This window comes from Acinonyx jubatus, chromosome B1 (assembly GCF_027475565.1).
Source record: "Acinonyx jubatus isolate Ajub_Pintada_27869175 chromosome B1, VMU_Ajub_asm_v1.0, whole genome shotgun sequence".
Lineage (NCBI taxonomy): Eukaryota > Metazoa > Chordata > Mammalia > Carnivora > Felidae > Acinonyx > Acinonyx jubatus.
The window spans coordinates 77717254-77742895 of record NC_069382.1 but is presented as its reverse complement, the minus strand read 5'-3'; the positions used below and the strand labels follow the sequence as shown (position 1 = coordinate 77742895).

General features: G+C 37.8%; 1 protein-coding gene, 1 long non-coding RNA gene and 1 pseudogene across 3 annotated transcripts in view; 1 reads left to right on the top strand and 2 right to left on the bottom strand.

Annotated features, from left to right (window-relative positions):
* The window catches only part of LOC128314446 (uncharacterized), a 35662-nt gene extending 10064 nt beyond the window's left edge, over positions 1-25598 (top strand). For both annotated transcript variants that reach the window (XR_008296085.1, XR_008296084.1), the window contains 2 exons: positions 6319-6503; positions 25369-25598. This is a non-coding gene — a long non-coding RNA (uncharacterized LOC128314446). The remainder of the gene's footprint in view (positions 1-6318; positions 6504-25368) is intronic.
* PRMT9 (protein arginine methyltransferase 9) overlaps positions 1-25642 on the bottom strand; it is a 93219-nt gene that overhangs the window by 47536 nt on the left and 20041 nt on the right. The gene's annotated exons all lie outside the window — the stretch shown is intronic.
* LOC128314444 (60S ribosomal protein L36a-like) lies at positions 634-2235 on the bottom strand (annotated as a pseudogene).

Genomic DNA, 25642 nt, shown 5'->3' with positions numbered 1-25642 from the left:
GATAGTAGCAGGAAGCTATATTATAATTCATCTTTATGAGGAGTTTTTGTAACTTACTGAAAGTGAGCGTTGGAAAGTTGGAATTTATTGGTGTTTCTCCAGGGAAGTCTATTGAATGCATTAAGTAACTTAATGTTTAAGTGATTTAATATTTCACCAGCCAGCATCTCCCCTCTCTTTTTCTGGGAACTGCTTATACTTGTCGACTTTCACTGAGTTATGCTATATAACAAACAACTGGGAGTTGTGGTTTACAAAACAAAGTACCTCCTTGCTTATATTACGTATAGATCATAAGTTGCCTACAGTGTTGCTTCAGGCTTTTAGAAGATTCTGCTGTGCACCATGTCTTGTCTCATCCTGATTCCAGGCTGAAGAAGACCTGCCCATTCTCATGGCAGGGATGGGGGAAAGCTGCTACTAAATCACAATGCCTCTTCTTTTTTTTTTTTTAAGTTTGTTTGCTTGTTTGTTTGTTTGTTTAATCTCTAGGCCCAAGGTGGGGCTTGAAATCATGACTCTGAGACCAAGAGTCACACACCCTTATGACTGAGCCAGCCAGGCACCCCTAAAATCACAATACTTCTTTTTTTTTTTTTTAATTTTTTTAATGTTTATTTATTTATTTTTGAGAGACAGAGAGACACAGAGCATGAACAGGGGAGGGGCCGAGAGATGGAGAGACACAGAATCTGAAGCAGGCTTCAGGCTCTCAGCTGTCCGCATAGAACCCGACGCAGGGCTCGAACTCACAAACCGTGAGATCATGACCTGAGCCGAAGTTGGACGCTCAACTGACTGAGCCACCCAGGTGCCCCAAAATCACAATACTTCTTAAAGCTTCTGCACAGGTGTGTTGTATGTCATGTCCTTTCACTTCATTGGCTAGAAGATATCATACGACTAAGCTCAACCTTGATGGATTGGGGATATATACTCTTAACAAGGAAAGGGACACTTCAAGTCACATATACATATACATGGAAAGGGAGGAGCAAATAAGTTAATAATACAATTGGCCACATTATTCCTCTGTCAACTTAAACATTGTGGCTTTTGTGGGAAAATGCCCATGTTCTTACATATTCCCAGCTTTTTGGCCACAATTGATTTCGTCAGAGTTGAGCATATAACTAATTCAAACAGAACCCTTCTACTTTCTAACAAGAATTGAGAAAAAAATTTTAAAAAAGAATCTCCAGTAGCCACATTATAAAATGTAGTGCGTAGGAGGAGTTGTCAGTGACCATATTCTTCAACAAGTGAAGAAAACCAGGCTGTAGTGGCAGGGAACAGAGTTGACACACAGAATAAAGTTAAACAAGGATGGGGAGAAAGTTATGGCATCTCTGCTCTTTCTATGGTTTGGTTGTCCATCCATTCCTTGGATTCTGTAAATTATGACGTTTTCCTTTTTGTCTAAGGTAAAATGGAATTGGTTTTTGTCATTTGTAGTGATATCATGGTTCATGGATGTGTGTAATTTCATTAATCCTAACACAAATACTTTTAGGCAGGTACTGTAATTAACATTTCACAAATGAGGATCAGAGTTAGGGATGGAAGTTCTCTCTGATACCCTGTCTAGAAGAAATATTTTACAAGAACACCCAACTACATTATTCTACACTATGCTCACCAAGCAATTCTTTGTCCTGGTTTCTTCCAAGGGCACTAATATACTGGGAAACTGTGCCCCCTCCCCCCCCCCCCCGCCCAAAAAAAAAATGGACTGATGTTGGTTATCTTGCCAGAAATAGTTTGTATTATGAAATAACAAATTGATACTATGATTTATAAATTAAGGGTTTTTTTTTACTGACTTGGGTTGGTGTAAATCATTTCTGAGAATTTGCATTCACTATTTTTTAACATAACCTCAAGATTTTATTGTCTTCATAATGTAACAAAATATGAGGCCTCGAACTGAATCATTTGGCCCTTTCTCTTCTTATCTCCTCCCAGTTCAAAATGTTTGCATCTCTTCATAACCGGCATTCTCTTAGACCTGTAGTTGGGCTCAACACATTCAAGCCTCAGCACAATCTTCTTTGTAGTTTTAGATTTTTTCTGGAAAATCAGCTTAGTCTGCCCACCAAAGCCACTCTGCTTCCTGTCATAATGCCACTTTCCCTGGGCATAAAGAGAATATTTGCTTTTCTTGTACTTTCTTGTAAGGTTGGTCCTTGCCACACTTCTTGCAGAAAGTCCGCAGGTTTTAGGAATGTTCACCATGTTTGTAAGAGCACTATCAGCATAGAAAGTAAGTTAACTATTTAGAATTTAAGAATCTGAAAATTGAAGATCATCTTAGAGGTGAAATTTATCAGGATCTGATCTTGCCGAGAATACCTGTACAGCCTATTTTTGGACAAGTACTTACTGCACAGCCACCATAAACTTGGATTTTTCAAGATGCTGAAAGATAGAAATTCTATAAAGAACTGACTTCTGGACACAAAACTGAACTTTCTGATCAGTTAAATCTCAAAAAGATCTAAAAGATGTATTAGTCACCCACGTTGTGTTTAGTCCTTGACTAGCTACTATCGGGGTTAAAAATGACCTGAGGTGATATCAGTGAAAATAGCACAGTAGTATACTCCAAATTTCACCCCCCCCCATAAAGGAAATGAAAAATGGGCAAAAATGTCAGAATCAACTTGTCTGTAATTTTGGAAATTAGCAAAAGGCCTGTAGCAACTTGTCAAATACTCAGGAGAAATGGCTGGTTTTTATTAAAGAACTATAAAATTTATGGTGTTTTAACCTATGCCAGCCGCATCCCTTGCTCCTCAGATCAGTGGTAGCTGTAAAAATAACAGTCTGCATTCCTGATACCAGAGGGAGCAAAACATACCTCATAAGCAAAGAATTGTAATTCATTGCTGTTCACCCTTGAACAATATAGGCTTGAACTGCATGGGACCACTTACATGCACATTTTTTTTTCAATAAATACAGTACAGTATAAATGTATTCTCATTATGATTTTTTCTTTTTTTAAGTTTTATTTATTTTTTGAGAAAGACCGTGTGAGCAGGAGAGGGGCAGAGTGGGGACAGAGGATCCAAAGGGGGCTCTGCACTGACAGGCTGACAGCAGCAAGCCTGATGCAGGTCTTGAACTCAAGAACCGCAGATCATGACCTCAGCTGAAGTCAGACGCTCAACCAACTTAGCCACTCAGCACCCCTTCATTATGATTTTCTTAATTTTTTTTTTACTTACTTTGTTGTAAGAATATAGTATATAATACCTATACAAAATATGGGTTAATTGACTGTTTATGTTACTGGTAAGGCTTATGGTCACCAGTAGTAGGCTATTAGTAGTTACGTTTTGGGGGAATCAAAAGTTATAACTGGATTCCCAACAGGGGGAGATGGAGGGGTTCACCATCCCTAACCCCCATGTTGTTCAAGGGTCAACTGTATTTGTTCTAAACTGTCTGTTGGCTCCCTCAAATATAGGCTTGTCTTTATTTTGCTTAACTCCAAACTAGCCTCAGGCTAAAGCTCCTTCCCACAGGGCATTTATTGAAAACATTTACAGTATAATGTCTTAGGTTGCTGCTCCTGCTGTGATAGATAATAGCTGGGGTAAATAATAGATTAATCAGAAAGGCTGGGCTATGAGTGTCCTGTAAGCTTACAAAGCTGAAAATCTAAAAGGCTAAATGCATGCTCAGGGAAGTGTGGATGCTCAGGAAAGATTCAAGAAAGCCCTAAACTCACTCCCTCCTGACTTTGAGGTTCTAAGAAAGAAGGAAGTGATGGCTAAGGCAGAGTTGTAAAGTGACTGGTGAATGTTGAATGCATGCCACAACAAATATACATAGGTTCTCTCCAAAGACTGGGATATCTTTTGGTTCCAAGTATTTAAGAAAATCTGTGGCCAATCATTAGGTGACCACTAAGCTACCATAACAGATACTTCAGGGGCTACATACAACAAAGAACAGACTGCAGAATTAGTTCAGAAAAGTCACTAAACAGGTGCCTGGCTAATTCAGTTGATAGGGCATGCAACTCTTGATCTCTGGGTTGTAAGTTTGAGTGTTGGGTGTAGAGATTACTTAAAAATAAAATTTAAAAAAATTAGAAAAGAAAGTCACTAAACAAAAAATAACAACTACAATAAATGATAATATCAACAAATCCTAGGGAATGGAGAGTTAATATAATCATTATCACCCAAAGTCTATATTTACATTAAGGTTCATTCCTGGTGTTGTACATTCTATGACTTTTGACACATGTTTAATGACATATATCTTCCATTATAATATCATACAGAATAGTTTCACTGCCCTAAAAAAAAATTTTTTTTTTAAGTTTTAAGTAATCTCTACACCCAGTGTAGAGCTCCAACTCACAATGCTGAGATCAAGAGTTGCATGCTCCACTGACTGATGCAGCCAGGTGCCCCACCCTAAAAAATTTCTGTGCTCTACCTGTTCATCCCTTCTTTCCCCTCTGACCTCTGGTAACCACTTGTCTTTTTACTGTCTCCATAGTTTTGCCTTTTCCAGAATGCCATATAGTTGGAATCATAGTATGTAGCCTTTTCAGATTAACTTCTTTCACTTACTCATATATATAAAAGGTTCCTCTATACCTTTTCATGACTTAATAACTCATTTGTTTTTAGAGCTGAACAATATTCTATTTTCTGGATGTACCACAGTTTATCTGTTCACCTACTAAAGGACATCAAGTTTTGGCAATTACAAATAAAGCTGATATAAACATCTGAATGCAAATTTTTTTGTGAACATAGGTTTTCAATTCCTTTGGATAAGTACCAAAGAACATGATTGCTAGATTTTATGTTAAGACCATGTTTGGTTTTTAAGCAGCCTCCAGTCTTCCGAAGTGACTGTACCATTTCTCATACCCTGCAGCAATGAATGAAATTCCTGTTGCTCCACATCTTCACCAACATTTGGTATTGTAAGCATTTTGAATTTTGGCTGTTCTAATAAATGTGCAGTGGTATTTCATTGCTGTTTTAATTTGAAATTCCCTTTTGACATATGATGAGGAGCATCTTTTCATATGCTTATTTGACATCTGGTGTATCTCTTTTGCTGAGGTGTCTGTTCGTATATCTTTTGCCATTTTTTTTTAATTGGGTCATTGGTTTTCTTATTGTTGAGTTGTAAGAACTCTTTGTATATTTTGGAAAACAGTCCTTTTTCATATATATCTTTTACAAATATTTTCTCCTACTCTGTGGCTTCTTTTCTCATTCTCTTGATAGTGTCTTTTGCATAGAAGTTTTTAAATTTTTGTTTAGCATTTATTCATCTTTGAGAGACAGAGAGAGACAGAGCATGAGCAGAGAAGGGGCAGAGAGAGGCAACACAGAATTGGAAGCAGGCTCCAGGCTCCGAGCTGTCAGCACAGAGCCCAACGCGGGGCTTGAACTCATGAACTGCGAGATCATGACCTGAGCCGAAGTGGGACGCTCAATCGCCTGAGCCACCCAGGCGCCCCCTCATAGTAGAAGTTTTTAAATTTAATGAAGTCCAATTTATAAATTCTTTTTTTCATGGATTGTATCTTTGGTGTTCTGTCTAAAAAGTCATCACCATACCCAAGGTCATGTAGATTTTATCCTGTTTTTACTAGGGAGTTTATAGTTTTGCATTTTATACTAAGTCTGTGATCTGTTTTTAGTTAATTTTTGTGAAGGGTATAAAGTCTGTGTTTCGATTTGTATTGTTACATGTGAACATCCAGTTGTTCCAGCACCGTTTGTTGAAAAGTTTATCTTTGCTCCATTTTCTTGCCTTTTGCTCCTTTTTCAAAGATCAGTTGACTGTATTTACTTGGGTCTAATTTGGAGCTCTTTAATCTGTTCCATTGATTTATTTGTTATTTTGCCAATACCACACTTTATAACAAGTCTTTATGTCAGATGATGTCAATCTTCTGACTTTGTTTTTCTCCCTCAATATTGTATTGGATATTCTAAGTCTCTTAATTAACTCTCCATTTAAACTTTACAATCAATTTGTTGATACCCACAAAATATCTCTCTAGGATTTTTACTGGGATTGCATTGAATCTATACATCAAGTTGTAAAGAACTGACATCTTGATAATATTGAGTCTTCCTAGCCATAAATATGTAATATCTTTCCATTTATTAGTTATAAAATTGCATTCACCAGAGATTTATAGTTTTCTTCAAATAGATCTTGTACATATTTTGTTAAATTTATACCTAATTATTTCATTTTGGGGTGTTAATGCAAATGGTAATGTTTAAAAACATTTGTTTTTATGTTTATTCATTTTTTGAAAGACAGAGAGAGACAGAGCACAAGCAGGGGTGGGGCAGAGAGAGAGAGGGACACAGAATCCAAAGCAGGCTCCAGGCTCCAAGCTGCCAGCACAGAGCCCGACGTGGGGCTCGAACTCACGAACCGTGAGATCATGACCTGAGCTGAAGTTGGACACTCAACTGACTGAGCCACCCAGGCGCCCCGAAATGGTAATGTTTTTAATGTCAAATTCTACTTGTTCACTGTTAGTATATATTCATTGTTTGTATATTTACATTATATCCTGTAGCTTTGCTACAATTGCTTTTTCATTGCAAAAGCTGTTTTTGTCAATTCTTTCAGATTTTCTACATAAGTAATCCTGCCATCTGTGAACAAAGACAGTTTTATTTCTTCTTTCCTTATCTGTGTACCTCTTATTTCCCTTTCTTGTCTTATTGCATTAGCTAAGTCTTTCATTACAAGGTTGAAAGGGAGTAGTGAGAGGGGACATATTTACCTTGTTCCTGATCTTAGCAGGGAAGTTTCTAGTTTCTCACTATTAAGTATGACATTACCTTAGGTGTTTTGTAGATTTCTTAATCAAGTCAAAGGTGGGAAATTCCCCCTTTATTCCTAGTTTGGTGAGAGTTTTTATCATGACTGGGTATTAGATTTTGTCAGATGCTGCATCTATGATATGATCATGTGAATTTTCTTTTTTAACTTATAGATATGATGGGTTACATGAATTGATTTTCAAAGGTTGAATCAGCTTTGCATACCTGGAGTAAACTTCACTTAGTTTTGGCATGTAATTTTTTAACATATTATTGAATTTTATTTGTTAATATTTCATTGAAGATTTTTGCTCTGTGTCATGAGAAATATTAGCCTATAATTTTCTTTTCTTGTGATGTCTTTGGTTTTGGTATTAGGGTACTGCTGACCTCATAGAATGAATTAGGTATTCTCTGGCAGCCACCAGTTTGTTCTCTGTATTTAGGAGTCTGCTTCAATTTCTTTTGTTATTTCTTTTATTCATTTGGGTTTTTTTTAGATTTCCACATGTAAGTGAAATCACATGATATTTGTCTTTCTCTGACTGATATATTTCACTTAGCAAAATACCTTGCCTGTCTCTCTGTGTTGTTGGGAAAGGCAAGATTTCACTCCTTTTTATGGCTGAGTAAAATTCCATTGTACATATATACCGCTTCTTCACTCAATCATCTACTGATGGACACTAGGTTACTCCTATATCTTGGCTATTGTAAATAATGCTGGAATAAACATAGGGATGCATATATCCTCTCAAATTAGTGTTTTCATTTCCTTTGGATAATAGAAAAAGCTTTTTATTTTGGTGCAGTCCCAATAGTTTATTTTTGCTTTTATTTCCCTTTCCTGAAGAGACAGATCCAAAAAAAAATACTGCTAAGGCTGATGTCAAAGAAATTACTACCCATGTTTTCTTCTAAGAGTTGTATGGATCCAGGTCACACCTTTAGGTCTTTAACCCATTTTGAGTTTATCTCTATGTATGACATAAGAAAGTGGTCCAGTTTCATTCTTTTGCATGCAGCTGTCTAGTTTTCCCAGCACTATTTATTGCAGAAACTCTCTTTTCCTCCATCATATATTCATGCCTCCTTTGTCATAGATTAATTGGCCATATAAGCACGGGTTTATTTCTAGGCTTTCTATTCTGTTCTGTTGATCTATGTGTCTATTTTTGTGGCAGTACCACACTGGGGTTTTTTTGTCTGTTTCTTTCTTTCTTTCTTAATAATTTATTTGTTTTAATTTATATCCAAGTTAGTTAGCATATGGTGCAACAATGATTTCAGGAGTAGATTCCTTAATGCCCCTTACCCATTTAGCCCCTCCAGGAACCCTCGGTTTGTTCTCTATATTTAAGAGTCTTTTATGTTTTGTCCCTCTCCCTGTTTTTATATGATCTTTGCTTCCCTTACCTTATGTCCATCTGTTTTGGATCTTAAAGTCTTCATATGAGTGAAATCATATGATATTTGTCTTTCTCCAACTACTTCGCTTAGCATAATACCACATAGTTGCAAATGGCAAGATTTCATTCTTTTTGATTGCCAAGTAACACTCCATTGTATGTCTGTCTGTATATATATATATATATATATATATATATATATATATATACACCACACCTTTATCCATTCTTCCATCAATGGACATTTGGGCTCTTTCCATACTTTGGCTACTGTTGATAGTGCTGCTATAAACATGGGGGTGTATGTGCCCCCTTCGAAACACCATACCTGTATCCCTTGGATAAATACCTAGTAGTGCAATTGTTGGGTTGTAGGGTAGTGCTATTTTTAACTTTTTGAGGAACCTCCATGCTGTTTCCAGAGTGGCTACACCAGCTTGCATTCCCACAAGCAGTGCAAAAGAGATCCCCTTTCTCCGCATCCTTGCCAACATCTGTTGTTGCCTGAGTTGTTAATGTTAGCCATTCTGACAGGTGTGAGGTGATATCTCATTGTGGTTTTAATTTTTATTTCCCTGATGATGAACGACGTTAAGCATTTTTTCATGTGTCGGTTGGCCATCTGGATGTCTTCTTTGGAGAAGTGTATATTCATGTCTTTTGCCCATTTCTTCACTGGATTCTTTGTTTTTTGGGTATTGAGTTTGATAAGTTCCTTATAGATTTTGGATACTAACCCTTTATCTGCTATGTCATTTGCAAATATCTTCTCCCATTCTGTCGGTTGCCTTTTAGTTTTGCTGATTGTTTCCTTTGCTGTGAAGAAGCTTTTTATCTTGATGAGGTCCCAATAGTTCATTTTTACTTTGGTTTCCCTTGCCTCCAGAGACATTTTGAGTAAGAAGTTGCTGCAGCCGAGGTCAAAGAAGTTTTTGCCTGCTTTCTCCTCGAGGATTTTGATGGCTTCCTGTTTTACATTGAGGTCTTTCATCAATTTTGAGTTTATTTTTGTGTATGGTGTAAGAAAATGGTCCAGGTTCATTTTTCTGCATGTCGCTGTCCAGTTTTCCCAGCATCATTTACTGAAGAGACTGTCTTTATTCCATTGTATATTCTTTCCTGCTTTGTCAAAGATTAGCTGGTCATACGTTTGTGGGTCCATTTCTGGGTTCTCTATTCTGTTCCATTGATCTGAGTGTCTGTTTTTGTGCTAAGTACCACACTTTGTGTGTATAGCTTTGTAGTATATCTTGAAATCTAGGTTGTGATACCTCCAGCTTTCCTTCTTCTTTCTCAAAATTGCTTTGGCTATTCAGGGTCTTTTGTTGTTCCATACAAGTTTTAGGATTCTTTTTTCTGGTTCTGTGAAAAATGCTCTTGGTATTTGATTAAGGACTGCATTGAATCTGTAGATTGCTTTTGGTAGTGGGGACATTTTAAGAATATTAATTATTCCAATCCATGAACATGGTATATCTTTCCATTTATTTTTGTTGTCTTCAATTTTTTTCATTGTCTTATAGTTTTCAGAGTACAGATTTTTCACCTCTTTGTTAATTTATTGCTAGGTATTTTATTCATTTTAATGCGATCACAAGTGGATTTTCATTTTTTTTCCCTTTTTTTAATTATTAATTTTTATTTTTATTTAAGTAGGCTCTGTGCCCAGTGTGGAGCCCAAAGTGGAGCTTGAACTCATGACCCTGAGATCAAGACCTGAGCTGAGATCAAGAGTCAAATGCTTAACTGACTGAGCCACCCAAGCACCCTTGGAACTATTTTTAAATTTCTTTTTCTGCTATTTTGTTGGTGTACAGAAACACAACCAATTTTTAGATATTAATTTTGTGTTCCACAACTGTACTGAATGCATTTATTAATTCTAATAGTATTTTGGTGAAGTCTTTCAGGTTTTCTGTCCCTATGATACAAATGTTATTATGCTTGATATTGTCTCAAAAGCCCCTTAATCTACCCTAATTTTTAAATTCTTTATTCTTTTTGCTCTTCAGTTTGGGTGATTTCCACCACTCTGTTTTCCAGATCGCGGATTCATTTTTCTGCCTTCTCTAATCTGCTGTTGATTTTCTCTAGTGTATTTTTCATTTGAGTTATTGTATTGTTCAGCTCTGATTGTTTCTTTTTAATGTTTTCTATCTCTTTGTTGAAATTCTCACTAAGTTTATCTACTCTTCTCTCAAGTCCAGTTAGCATTTTTATGACAACTTCTTTGAACTCTTTATCAAATAAATTGCTTGTCTCCATTTTATTTTGTTGTTTTTCTGAGCTTTTTTTCTTGTTCTTTCATTTGGAACATATTCCTTGACTCATCATTTTGCCTGATGCTCTGTGTTTTTTCTGTGTATTAGGTCAGCAATACCTCCTGGTCTTAAAAGCAGTGGCCTTCTGTAGAAGGCATCCTGTAGTGTGCAGTGGCTCAATCCCCTAGGTCACCAGAACCCAGCATTCCAGGAGTGTCCCCTATATGAGCTATGTGTAGCCTCTGGTTGTGACTGTGTCATGTCTACTCTGGGTGCCCTGGTGGGCAGAGCTGGCCCCTGGCATGATGGACTGAGAGGCCTGGCTACAGCTGCTTCACTTGTGCTGGTAGATAGGGCTGCTTCCCCAACCCAGGGGAGTCAGTGCTTTGGATGGGCATTTGTCCTGGCCAGGGCTATTTGCTGGGTATGGCAGGAGAGTAGTTGCATTCCAGGGACACCAGTCCTGACCAAAGCTGTCTGCCATGTATGGCATGGTGGGAGCTGCTTTGGAAGGAAGTCTGCCAAAGTCAGTAGGTTGGAAGAGACTGGACCACAGAGGAACACCAGGGCAAAGGAGAGGTGTTCTCAAGGTAGATGGAGAGTGTCAGAACTGGCTCCCACAAGTGTCTGGCCAGCTAGACTGAAGAAGAGCAATAAAAATAGTTCCTACTAGCACTTCTATTCCTGGAGAAATTTCATACAAATTTCTGCCACTTTACTGCAAACCTAAAAACTAGTCCATACATCTCCTTCATATATAACTCAGGCATTTTTCAAACTTCTGCCTCTGTGCTGGGTCTCAGAGCAAGTGATATGTGTACTGACCCTTTAATAGGAATAGAGTCTTGGGGCACATGGGTTGTTCAGTCAGTTAAAAGTCTGACTCTTGATTTCAGCTCAGGTCATGATCTCACAGTTCATGGGATCAAGTCCCTTATTGGGCTCTGCACTGACAGCAGTGAGCCTGCTTAGGATTCTCTCTCTCTCTCTCTCTCTCTCTCTCTCTCTCTCTCCCTCTCTCCCTCTCTCCCTCTCTCCCTCTCCCTCTCCCTCTCTCTCTGCCCCCACTCACATGCATACGTTCACACACTCTTCCTCTCAAAATAAATAAATAAACTTAAAAAAATAGGGGCACCTGGGTGGCTCAGTCGGTTAAGCGTCTGACTCTTCATTTCATCTCAGGTCATAATCTCATGGTTTGTGAGTTTGAGCCCCATGTTGGGCTCTGCGCTGACAGTGCAGAGCCTGCTTGGGATTCCCTCTCTCCCTCTCTCTCTGTACCCCCCTCAAAATAAATAAATAAACTTAAAATAAATAGGAATACAGTCTCAGCTTCCTATAGGTCTCCTGGAATTAAGTCCCACTGATTTTCAAAGCCAGATGTCAAAGCCAGGGGGATTATCTTCCTGGTACAGATACCCAGGATGGTGAGGAGCCTGATTTGGGGCTTGATGCCCTGGTCCCCTTGGAGGACCTCTGCGTCTATGATACCCCTCCCATTTGGGGGCTGCTGGACTAGAGGTATGGATCCTGACCCCATCTCTGCCCCTCCTACCCTTTTTCAATGTGGCTTTTTCATTATATATTTATCTGTAGATGAGCTGTTACACCAGTCTTTTAGGTGGTTTTCAGAGTGAGTTGTGTTATATGTAATTGTAGCTGTGGTGAGTCTGGGAAATGAGGTAAGGTCAGGATCCTCTTATTTTGCCATCTTCCCCATCCTCCCACCTCAGTTCTTGTGGCTTCCTCTAAAAATTGCATTGTAAGCTCATTTAAATGGCTAAAATGAGTGGATAGACATTCAGGAAGGTGATAGGACTTGAACCAGGTCTTAAAGAATGGGTAGTATTTAGGATGTGCTCAGATAAGGGGAACGGTATTTTTTCCAGGAGAAGAGACCAGCAAAGCAGAAGCAAAAAGGTGAAAATGGATGCTGGAGAGAATAAAGAAAGCTGTCCCCACAGAAAACTATTTATTGTTGAAGTTGAGTAGCAGTGGCAAATAAAATCAAGAGTGTTAAGTCCAAATCATGGAAAAGTAGAGTATAATACAAGGGAAACTCTCTTGACTCTGAAGGCAATAAAAAAGATAGTGTGTGTATTTACTTTTTAAAAAAAGAATTCACATTTCTGGAATACTGGGAAATTAGTCTGACATCAGTTGCAAGATGAATTTAAAAGAATTCAGGCATGAGATAATTAAAGTTCTAGAAATAGGAGTAAATGAGATTTAAAAGGGTTTTGTTACAAAGATAGAAAGAATATCGGGAAACAAATTGCTGGTAATGAAGAAAAGAACCAAGTAAAAATGAATCATCAGACAATTAAGTAAACAGAGGGGCGCCTGGGTGGCTCAGTTGGGTAAGTGTCCGACTTCAGCTCAGGTCATGATCTCACAGTCCATGAGTGTGAGCCCCGCATCGGGCTCTGTGCTGCCAGCTCAGAGCCTGGAGCCTGCTTCAGATTCTGTGTCTCCCTCTCTCTCTGCCCCTCCCCTGCTCATGCTCTGTCTCTCTCTCTGTCTCAAAAATAAATAAAAACCTTAAAAAAATAAACTGAGAGAAAAATTGAAATTTTAAAAATGACAACTTATAGAGATGTGACAATATTGAGATAGCTACAGTTAGTAAATCCAATTCCAGTGAAATAGTAGGACTAGAGAAGCATAATCAAGTGATCTTCAGTTTAAAAGTCTTCAGTATTATTGGGGCATCTGGGTAGTTCAGTCTGTTGAGCATCTGACTTCGGCTCAGGTCATGATCTTATGCCATACATTGGGGCTCACTGCTGTCAATGCAGAGCCCACTTTGGATCCTCTGTCCCTCTCTCTCTCTGCCTCTACCCCACTCATGCCCCCACAAAAATAAATTTAAAACATTTTAAAAATGTATGTCTTCAGCATTATTGAAGCAATGCCTCATTTTTTTCCAAATGAATATATAATGCTGTCAAAGGACTTTTCAATAACCTGGGGACATTCTCCAATGTACTAGACAAGCAAAGAAGGAGTAAATATGGACTTTGGGAAAATTTTTACTTCACTTTCCCCTTCTGTAAAATGAGAATAATAAAAGGACTGATATAGTAAGAGCTCAATAGCTATTGATTTGTGGTAGAGATGTTAAAGAACAGAAGTTTATTTTCTGACAGTTCTGGAGGCCAGCAGTCCAAGATCAAGGTTCTAGCTGGTTTAATTTCTGGTGAGGGCTCTCTTCCTCGCTTGCAGGTGGTTACCTCATCACTATGTTTTTACATGGCCTTTCCTCAGTGTGTGCATATGGAGTTTGTTGTGTTAAAATACACATAACATAACATTTGCTACCTTAATCTTTAAGGTTACAGTTCAGTGGTATTAAATACTTTCATAGTGTTGTACAACCATCACCTCAAACTATCCCCGTAACTCCTTTCACCTTGTAAAAATGAAACTCTATACCCATTATACAATAACTCTCCCCCCAGCTGCTGGAGGCCACCATTCTCCTATCTTCTGCTCTGCTTTTACTCTGCTTTTCTACTGTTTTTATGTGACTGTCTTATTTTACTTAGTGTAATATCCTCCATGTTCATCCATGTTATAGCATGTCAGAATTTCCTTCCTTTTTAAGGCCAAGTATTATTCCACTGTATGTATGTATGTATATATATATATATATATATATATATATATATATATATAATTTTGCTTATCCATTCATCTGTCAGTAAACATATGAGTTGCTTCCACATTTTAGCTGTTTTTTTGTTTGTGTTTGTTTTGTTTTGTTTCTTAAAGAGAGAGAGAGAGAGCAATTGTTTTGTTTCTCAGAGAGACACAGAGAGCAAGTGGTAGAGGGAAAGAGAGAGGATCTTAAGCAGGCTCCATGCCCAGTGCAGAGACTGATGCAGGGCTTGATCTTACCACCTTGAGGTCATGACTTGAGCTGAAACCAAGAGTTGGATGCATAACTGACTGAGCCACCCAGGTGCCCCAAGTCACTTGCAATTTAACCGACCACTGTTTTCATACCATCAATGCAAATGTGAACACACTGGGAAAGTCAAATAATGCCTTAGTATTATTGAGAAAATGTTTTTGACCTTTTGGACCCTCTGAGGTATTATTCAGGGATCTGAAGACCACACCTTGAAAACTGATGATCTAGAATGTAAGCTCTATAAAAGCAGTGAGTTTCTTTTGTTCACTGTTAGATTTTCAGCACTATTCTATCTAGAAGGGTTCTTGGCACAATAGATGATTAATAAATATTTCCTAAATGTATTAGTAAAGCAAGGACAGAAGGGAGATTAATTCTTTATAGAAAACAATAATAATTTAGAATGTATTTCTTTTTACTGCACGTAGCTAAATAACTAACCAACCCATGCCTCAAAATAGCATGAAAATCTAATTTCATTATTACCATTTCTTTTGCTAAAGATCCCATTGACTTCTAAATTATGAACAAAAAGACTAAAGGACGTAAGTGAAGGAAGAAAGGTGAAATATGCCAGAATCAGAACAAATGCTATTTTTTCATAAAAGCACAGACCTTAAATGCCTTCAGATCATCCAGCCCAATTCCTTCATTTTTGCAAATAATAAAATTTAGCTGCCAAGAAAGCTCAATGACTAGCCCAAAGTTAGTGACAGCAGTAAAATACAGGATCTTTCACACTTTTTCTTTTAGATAGAAATGATAGGAACAATAATGGGAAGCAAGAGAACTGGTATGTATTTCTTCTATAGAAAAGTGGCTAAGCAAGTCTGAGCCAAATCCTTAAACCACTCCATGGGTACTTTAGGACAGAAGAGGAACTTGACATTAAGGGATAGGACACCTAAATAATACCTCCTGATAGAGTACCTAGCTCCTCCCCATGATAGCTCAGGCTGGAGACATGCAAAGACTGTATGGGTAGTCAGGCTAGTCCCATGGAGCTGTGAAGAGGAAAAGATTCAGGCTTGAGAAGTAAGCAAGGGGGGCCTGATGCCTAAAAGGAGGGCCTTTGGAGCTGTACTAGATAGTAACATGGATGGGGTCAGGGACTGAAAAAGCCCAACAGAAAATAAGAATGTCTTTGGTATTTTTCAGTTGGGAACTATTGGCATTTTGTATGGAACTGTCCTGAACTTTTCAGGCTGTTTATCATCCCTACCCTCCACCCACCAAATGCCAGTAAATTCCAAATCACTGTGATGACTAAATATGTCCTGCACATTTTCAAGTTCCCACTAGGGGGCTTGTATCACCCCTGACTACCATTTGTCACATGTTCACTAATAAACACTTCCTGATGGATGTAGTGGGATACAGTTTGGAGATAATGTTTCTCTCTTCACAGGCATTTTGGTTCTCCTCTCCCACCACCAGGTCTCCCCCTTCACCCACTGAATCAATACATTCATAGTTTCAAGATGAGGGTAAACATAGCCAGGAACAAACAAGACAACTAAGTTTCTGAATGAGTTGTTTGCTTGTTTGTTTTTCATCTTCAAGTAAGTGACTTTTATTTTTCTCTGATACTTTACAGTCAATTTCTTCAAAACTTTAAGATCTCCAGAGAAAATCTGAATGGGATTTTAAAATCAAAGCTAAAACAATAGGCTTTTTATTATAAAGGCAGTTTTCTCAAAAGAGGAAACGTGGGTTTTAAAATTCTACAACAGTTACAGCTTGGAGAATTCAGGGCAGATTGTTTACACTATAAGCCAAAGAGTTAGGAGGTATGAAGTTGTCCACCAGAAGGACTGGTGGAAGGAGAAGAGAATCTGAGTGCCTGTGACTATAATTTGGATGCTGGTGGATGCCTAAGAAAGGAATTATATCTCCTATTCACTCTTCTGAGTCAGATGACAGGACAGGAAATTTCCTGGAGGAAGAGAGTAAAGACTTAAGAGCAGAGAGGATCTTCATCTCTCTCAAGAAGACCCCTGCTCACCACACATCTGTGGCAGAATGACTGAGATGCTCCTACCCACCCTCCAGGATACTGAGCATCCAACAGTTGTTTCCTGAGCTCCGCAAGGCAATACAGAGTGGCTGAATGGTGTGACAGAATGGGAGGGGCCTTGTCGTCAGGATGAGGTTAACAGAGATGAATACAGACAGGGGGTAGCAGGGAAAGGAGTTGACAATCAAAGGTTAGACGTAATTGTGCATCCCAGCAGATCCTGGGGCCAGGTGCCTCTGAGGTCAGTACAACATATATATCCCCAGAAGAAGAGAAGGAAAGTGAGAGGGTCAAACCCCTGGATTGACTAGTTGAAATCTATAAATTGAAAAACTTACATAGAAAGTCAAGTTTTGGCTGTTAAGTGAAAAGGGTCCTAGCAACTAAGTGCAGTAATAAAGACATAAAGAACCCAGGAAATTCATCCTCAATACAGTAATGAATATTTACACCCCCTTTGCTTAAGCCTGCTGCTTAAATTTGCGGGAGTTACCTAGATGCCAAATATCAGCTATTTCTCTTGTTCAGGGTTTACTATTTGTGTGGCTTTGATGACTATTTATTGACAAATGCTCCTTTTACTTCACTGTGATTGGAAATAACACTGAAATAGCCCCTAACTATATAGAGGTTGAAGATCAGTTAATTTTGCTGTTATCAATGGATGAGATATTTCAGCTGGAATCCATTTTTTAAAAATATATATATTTATTTAGAGGCACCTGGGTGGCTTAGTTGGTTAAGTGTCTGACTCTTGCTTTCGGCTCAGATCACGATCTCACAGTTCGTGGGTTTGAGCTCCATATCAGGCTCCTCGCTGATAGTTCAGAGCCTGCTTGGTATTCTCTCTCTCTCTCCCTTTCTCTCTGTACCTCTCTTGCTTGCACACACACACTCTCTCTCTCTCAAAAAAAAAAACCTTAAAATGTTTATTTATTTATTTTGAGAGAGACAGAGAGAGAGAGAACATGAGTAGGAGAGGGTCAGAAAGAGGGAGAGAGAGAGAATCCCAAGCAGGCTCTGCACTGACAGCAAAGGGCCTCGATCTCACAAACCATGAGATCATGACCTGAGCCAAAACCAAGAGTCAGATGCTTAACCAACTGAGCCACTTAGGCACCCCAGCTGGAATCCATTTTTTAATCAATGGAATATTTACTCTCTATTTTGTATGAACTATAGCTTAAAAATAACTGTCACTCAAAATAGTGCAATTTCGTAATTAATTGTCACTTTAAAACAAAGACTAACAAGAGACAAAAAAGCATTATATAATGATAAAGGGATCAATCCAACTAGAGTACAAGAGTACAAGTCCTATTTACAAGATCTCTCTTGTAAATATCCATGCATCCAACCTTGGAGCACCTAAATACATAAAGCAAATATTAATAAACATTAAGGGAGAAGATGACACTAATACAATAATAGTAGGGGACTTTAAACACTCCACTTACATCAGTGGATAGATCATCCAGGCAGAAAATCAAATAAGGAAACAATATTTTTCTTTAAGTTTATTTATTTATTTAGAAAGAGAGAGTGCATGCACGAGTGGAGTAAGGGCAGAGAAAGAGGGAGAGAGAGAATACCAAGCAGGCCCCATGCTGTCAGCATGGAGCCAGATGCAGGGCTTGATCCCATGAACTGTGAGATCATGACCTGAGCTGAAATTGAGAGTCAAATGCTTAACTAACTGAGCCACCCAGGCACCTCAGGAAACAGTATTTTTGAACAACACTTTAGACCAGATGGACTTGACAGATATACACAGAACATTCCATCCCAAACCAACAGAATACACATTCTTTTCAAGTGCACACGGAACATTCTCCAGAATAGATCATGTTAGACCACAAAATAAGCCTTAATCAACTTAAGAAGATTGAAATCATATCAAGCATCTTTTTCAACCACAATGGTATGAAATTAGAAATCAGTTACAAGAAAAAAAAACTGGAAAAAAAAAACACACACATGTGGAGGCTAAACACCATGCTACTACACAACCAATGGGTCAACACAGAAATGAGAGGAAATAAAAAAATACATGGAGACAAATGAAAATGCAAACACAACACCCCAAAATCTTTGGGATGCAGCAGAAGCAGGGCTAAGAAGGAAATTTATAGCAATATAGACGTACCTCAAGAAATATGAAAAATCTCAAAAAATCTAATGACACAAAGAAATGGAAAGACATTCCATGCTCATGGATTGGTAGAACAAATATTAATAAAATGTCTATACTAACCAAAACAATGTAAACATTTAATTCAATCCCTATGAAAATACTATCAGCATTTTTCACAGAAGTAGAACAAAAAAATCCTAAAATTTGAGAACCACTGCTACTGTTGCATTCTCTGACTCCATTTGGCCAATTCCCACCACTACCACCACCATGCCCCAGAGGAGCCCCGGTATGGCTGCCCAGTCAGGTACACTGCCTCACCCTTGTTCACCTGTCCATGCACCCGCTGCCCTCGTTGCCACACTGGTCTGCTCTCTGGCCAACCTTGCCCAATGGGGCAGATGGTGTTCATGGCTAATAGGGTGGCTATTGGCTCAGCTGTGGGACACATTGTTGGTAGTACCCCGACTGGAGCTTTCAGTGGGGGAGGCTCGGAGCCCACCCAGCCTGCTGCTCAGCAGGCACCCACCCACTCTGTCCCCTAGCCCCTGCAGATGGGGTGCTGGGCTTATGAGATCAAGCAGCTCCTTGACTGCTCCACCAGTCAGAGTACTCTGTCCCTGAATGAGGGCTTGAGCAGGCCCTGAAGCAATGCAAATTCAACCATAGTCTAAGCTCCCTCTCTTGAAGATCCATGGGCCAGCCCTGCACTCACCTTTACCCCTTCACCAACAGCCAGACCATGATGTCATATTGTACCCACGTAGCTGGAATTGGGAGTGAGGATGGGGATTTTCACCCCACAGATGACTAGAATCACAAATGTGTAATTAGAAGTGTCTATTTTTTTAGCCTAAAATTTATATGGAACCACAAAAGACCCCAAATTGCCAAAGCAATTTTGAGAAAGAAAAGCAAGGCTGGAGATACCACAAATCCAGACTTCAAGCTATATTACAAAACTGTAGTAATCAAAACAGTATTGTACTAGCATAAAAATAGACATAGATAAATGGAACAGAACAGAAAACCCAAAAATAAACCCATAATTATAGGGTCAGTTAATCTTTGACAAAGCAGGAAAAAATATGCAATAGGAAGAAGACCGTCTCTTCAACAAGTGGTGTTGGGAAAACCAGTTAGCTACATGCAAAAGAATGAAACTGGACCACTTTCTTACACCATACACAAAAATAAATTCAAAATGGATTAAAGACCTAAATGTGAGACCTGAAGCCATAAAAATCCTAGAAGAGAACACAGGCAGTAAGGTCTCTGACATTGGCCATCACAACATTTTTCTGGATATGTCTCCTGAGACAAGGGAAATAAAAGCAAAAATAAACTATTGGGACTATATTAAAAAAAAGCTTCTACACAGCAAAGGAAACAATAAAACTAAAAGGCAACCAATGGAATGGGAGAAGATACTTGCAAATGACATATCTGATAAAGAGTTAGTATTCAAAATATATAAAGAACTCAATAAACTCAGCACCCAAAAATCAAACAATCCAATTTAAAATGGGCAGAAAATATGAACAGACATTTCTCCAGAGAAGACATCCAAATGGCCAACAGACACATGAAAAGATACCCAACATCACTCATCATCAGGGAAATGCAAAGCAAAATTATAATGAAATTTCACCTCACACCTCTCAGAATGTCTTACACACACACACACACACACACACACAAGAAACAAGTGCTGACAGGGGTGTGTAGATAAAGGAACCTCTTGTACTCTTGGTGGGAATGCAAACTGGTGTAGCCACTTTGGAAAACAGTATGGAGGTTTCTCAAAAAGTTAAAAATAGAGGTGCCTAGGTGGCTCAGTTGGTTGAGCATCTGGCTCTTGATTTCAGCTCAGCTCATGATCCCAGGGTCCTAGGATTGAGCCCTGCATCAGACTCCATGCTGAGTATGGAGCCTGGTTGGGATTCTCTCTCTCTCTCTCTCTCTCTCTCTCTCTCTCTCTCTCTTTTCTCCCTCTGCCCCTCCCTCTCCTCATTGCCCCACTTGTGTGCTCTCTCTCTCTCAAATTAAAAAAAAATTTTTAAGTTAAAAATAGAACTACCCTATGATCCAGTAATCGTGCTACTGGATATTTACCCCCCAAATACAAAAACACTTATTCAAAGGAATACACGCACCCCTATGGTTATACCAGCATTATTTACAATAGCCAAATTATGTAAGCATAATATGGGAATATTATTCAGCCACAGAACAGAATGAAATCTTGCCAGTTGCAACAACATGGATGTACCTAGAGAGTATATGCTAAGTGAAATAAGTCAGTCAGAGAAAGACGAATATGGTATGATTAGACTCATATGTGGAATTTAAGAAATGACATAAATGAGCAAATGGAAAAAACAACAAAGAGAGAATAAGAAACAGACGCTCAACTATTGAGAACAAACTGATGGTTACCAGAGGGGAAATGGGTAGGGGAATGGGTGAAGTAGGTGATAGGGGATTAAGGAGTGCACTAGTTGTGATGAACACTGGGTGATGTATAGAATTGTTGAATCACTATATTGTATACCTATACTGAAACTAATATAACACTGTATGTTAACTATATGGGAATTAAAATTTTAAAAATAAAAAAATAAACAATCTAAACTTACATTTAAAGGAACTAGAAAGAAAAGAACAAATAAAGCCCAAAGTTAGTAGAAGGAAGAAAATAATAAAGATCAGAGCAGAAATAAATGAAACCGAAACCAAAATCAACAAAATCAAAAACTGGTTCTTTAAAAAGATAAATAAAATTGATAAACCTCTAGCCTGGACTTATCAAGAAAAGAGAGAGAGAGAGAGAATCCAAATAAAATCAGAAATAAAAGAGAAGTAACAACCAACACGACAGAAATATAAAGGATTATAAGAAAATACTATGGAAAATTATATGTCAAGTTGGACAACCTAAAAGAAGTGGATAAATTCCTAGAAACATACAATCTTCCAATACCAAATCAGGAAGAAATAGAAAATCTGAACGGAAAAATAACTAGTAACAAAATTGATCAGTAATCAAAAACTCCCAACAAACAAAAATCTAGGACCAAGTGACTTCACATGTGAATTCTACAAACATTTATTTCTTTTTTATTATTAAAACTTTTTTTGAGAGAGAGAGAGATCAAGCACGAGTGGGGCAGGGGCCGAGAGAAAAGGAGAGAGAGAATTTTAAGCAGGTTCCATGCTTAGCGTGGACCCCAACCACTGAGCCCAATCCCTGATCCTGACCACTGAGCCTGTTTCGGGGCTTGATCTCAAGACCATGAGATCATGACCTGAACTGAAATCAAGAGTTGGGTCCTCAACCAATTGAGCCACCAAGACACTCCATATTCTATAAACATTTAAAGAAAAGTTAACACCTATTCTCCTCAAACGATTCCAAAACATTGAAGAGGAAGGAAAGCTTCCAAATACATTCTTTTTTTTTTTTTTAACATTTATTTATTTTTGAGAGACAGAGTATGAGCAGGTGAGGGGCAGAGAGATAGGGAGACACAGAATTCGAAGTAGGCTCCAGGCTCCAAGCTGTCAGCACAGAGCCTGAAGCAGGGCTCAAACCCACAAACTAGGAGATCATGACCTGAGCTGAAGTCGGACGCTTAACTGACTGAGCCACCCAGGCGCCCATCCAAATACATTCTATGAGGCCAGTATTACCCTGATACCAAAACGAGACAAAGATACTACAAAGAAAGAAAACTACAGGCTAATATAGTGGCCTTGGTGAAAATAGATACAAAAACCCTCAATAAAATATTAGGAAACCCTTTCCAACAATATATTAAAAGGATCATTCACCATGATCAAGTGGGATTTATTTTAGGGATGCAAGAATCGTTCAGTATTCACAAATCAATCAATGTGATACACTACATTAACAAAATGAAGTATAAAATCATATGATCATCTCAATAGATGGCAGAAAAAGCATTTGACAAAATTCAACATTTGTTCATGATAAAAACTTTCAACAAAGTGGGTTTAGAAGGAACAAAACTCAACATAATAAAGGCCGTATATGACGAACCCACAGCTAACATTATACTCAATGGTAAAAAAAACTGATAGTTTTTCCTCTAAGATCAGGAACAAACAAGGATGTTCACTCTTGCCACTTTTGTTCAACATAGTAATGGAAGTCCTAGCTGCAACAATCAGATAAGAAAAAGAAATGAAAGCCATTTATATTGGTAAGAAGTCAAACTGTCACTATTTGTAGATGATGTGATACACATAGAAAACCCTAAAGACTCCACCTAAAAACTGTTAGACTATTAGAACTAATAAATAAAGCAATAAAGTTACAAGATACAAAATTAATGTACAGAAATTGATTGTGTTTTATACATTAATAAAAAAAGTAGCAGAAAGATAAATTAAGAAAACAATTCCATTTACAATTGCACCAAAGAATGAACTAATTAGGAATAAACTTAATCAAGGAGGAAAAAGACTTGTAATTTGAAAACTATTTAACATTGATGAAAGAAATTGAAGATGACACAAACAAATGGAAAGACATGCCATGCTCATGGATTGGAATAGTTAATATTCAAATAACAACAGCATTTTTCACAGAACTAGTACAAAAAATCCTAAAATTTGTATGGAACCACAAAAGATCCCAAACAACCAAAGCAATCTTGAGAAAAAAGAATGAAGCTGAAGGTTTCATAGTCTCAGATTTCAAGATATACTACAAAGCTATAAAACTCAAAACAGTGTGGTACTGGCATAAAAACAGACACACTAATTAATAGAATAGAAAGCCTGGACATAACCCCATGCTTATATGGTCAATTAGTATATGACAAAGGAGGCAAGAATATACAATGGAGGAAAAGACAGTTTCTTCAATAAATAGTGCTTGGAAAACTTGACAGCTACATGCAGAAGAATGAGACTGGACCACTTTTTTTATGCCATACCCAGAAATAAAGTTGAATAAAAACCTAAATGTGTGACCTGAAGCCATACAACTTCTAGAAGAAAACATAGACTGTAATCTCTTACAGATTAGCCTTAGCAATATTCTTTTATCTATGTCTCCTTAGGCAAGAGAAACAAAAGCAAAAAACCAGAAAATAAAAAGACACTATTGAGACTACACCAAAATAAAAACTTTTGCAGAGTGAAGAAAACTATTGACAAAATGAAAAGGCGACCTGGGGCACCTGGGTGGCTCAGTAGGTTAAGCATCTGACTTTGGCTCAGGTCATGATCTCACAGTTCATGAGTTTGAGCTCTGCATCAGGCTCTCTGCTGTCAGCACAGAGCCTGGTATCATCTGTTACCCGCTCTCTCTGCCCCTCCCCCACTCAAATGCTCGCGCTCTCTCTCTCTCTCTCTCTCTCTCTCTCTGTCTCTGTCTCTGAAAATAAACAAACTTAAAACAAGAAAGAAAGAAAAGGCAACCTACTGAATGAGAGAAGATATTCACAAATGATATCTCCCATAAGGGATTAGTATCTACAATATACAAAAAACTTATACAACTCAACACCAAAACAACAACAACAACAACAACAAAAAATTAATCTGATTAAAAAATGGGCAAAAGACCTGAATAGACTTTTTCCAAAGTCATACAGATACCCAACAGGTATGTGAAAAGATGCCCAACATCAATAAATCATCAGGTAAATGCAAAGTTAAAACCACAATGAGATATTACATTACACCTGTCAGAATCAAAAAGTGAAAGAATGAATAAATGAATGAATTAATTAACTGAAAAAAATAACAAGTGTTGGAAGGATATGGAGGCAAGTGAACCCTCATGTAGTGTTTGTGGGAATGTAAACTGATGAAACCATTGTAGAGGACAATGGTTGTTCTCTATTTGAGGTTGCTCAAATATTAAAAATAGAACTCCCATGTGATGCAGTAATTCCACAAATGGGTATTTATCCAAAGAAGTGAAATCAGTAGTTTGAAAAGATACATGCATCCCTATGTTTAATTCAGCATTATTTACAATAGTCAAGATATGAGAGCAACCCAAGTGTCCATCAATAGTTGAATAGATAAAGAAGAGGTGGTATATACACAATGGAATATTACTCGGTCTTGAAATCTTGATATTCATAACAACATGGATGGATCTAGAGGGTATGATACTAAGTAAAATAAGTCAGTGAAAGACAAACCGTATGATTTCATTATACGTGAAATCTAAAAAACAAAACAAATTAACAAGCAAAGCAGAAACAGACCCATAAATACAGAGACAAGTTGGTGATTGCCAGAGGGGAGGAGAGTAGGATAGGCAAAATGGGTGAGGGGGATTAGGAGGTACAGTTTTCCAGTTATGGAATGAATAAGTCATAGGGATAAGAAGTACAGCATAGGGGATATAGTCAGTGATATTTTAATAGTCTTGTATGGTGACAGATGGTAGCTGCACTCATGGGGAGCATAGTACATAGAGTTGTGGAACCAATATGTTGTACACCTGAAACTTATGTAACATTATGTGTCAACTATACCTCAATAAAAAAATAGAATTTGTAAATAAGAAGAAAAATAAATAAAATTAACTGCTACTAAGAAAACAACAAAGGTTCATACCTTAGGATAGTTTTCTTGAAACATTTTCCAAAACATCACAATTCCTAAATTGAGAACCATAGTGTAAATCCAGGAAGAAATTCTACCTCAAATTTGACTAAATATCTAGAAGTAATGATTTTCTCTTTGTTCACACTCGTGTAGGGGTTTTTAATTTAGATGTCATTAACATTCAGATTTTAAATTTGATAGACATAAGCTATAAAGACAGCCCACCTGTAGAGATGTGACCAAAATGGGATTCTTACTGCACACTCATTCCAGGTAAACCTAAAGTTGATTTGTTTTGTTTTGCTTTGTTTTGTTTTGTTTTGATACTGGTAAGAAGTTCGTGTTTTACATTAGTAATTTTTGCCTTTCTCTCTCTCTCCAGAACACAAGAGAATTTCAGCTTGTTCTCAAAGAATACCAAAATAGTCAGAAAGAAAGAAAGAAAGAAAGAAAGAAAGAAAGAAAGAAGAAAGAA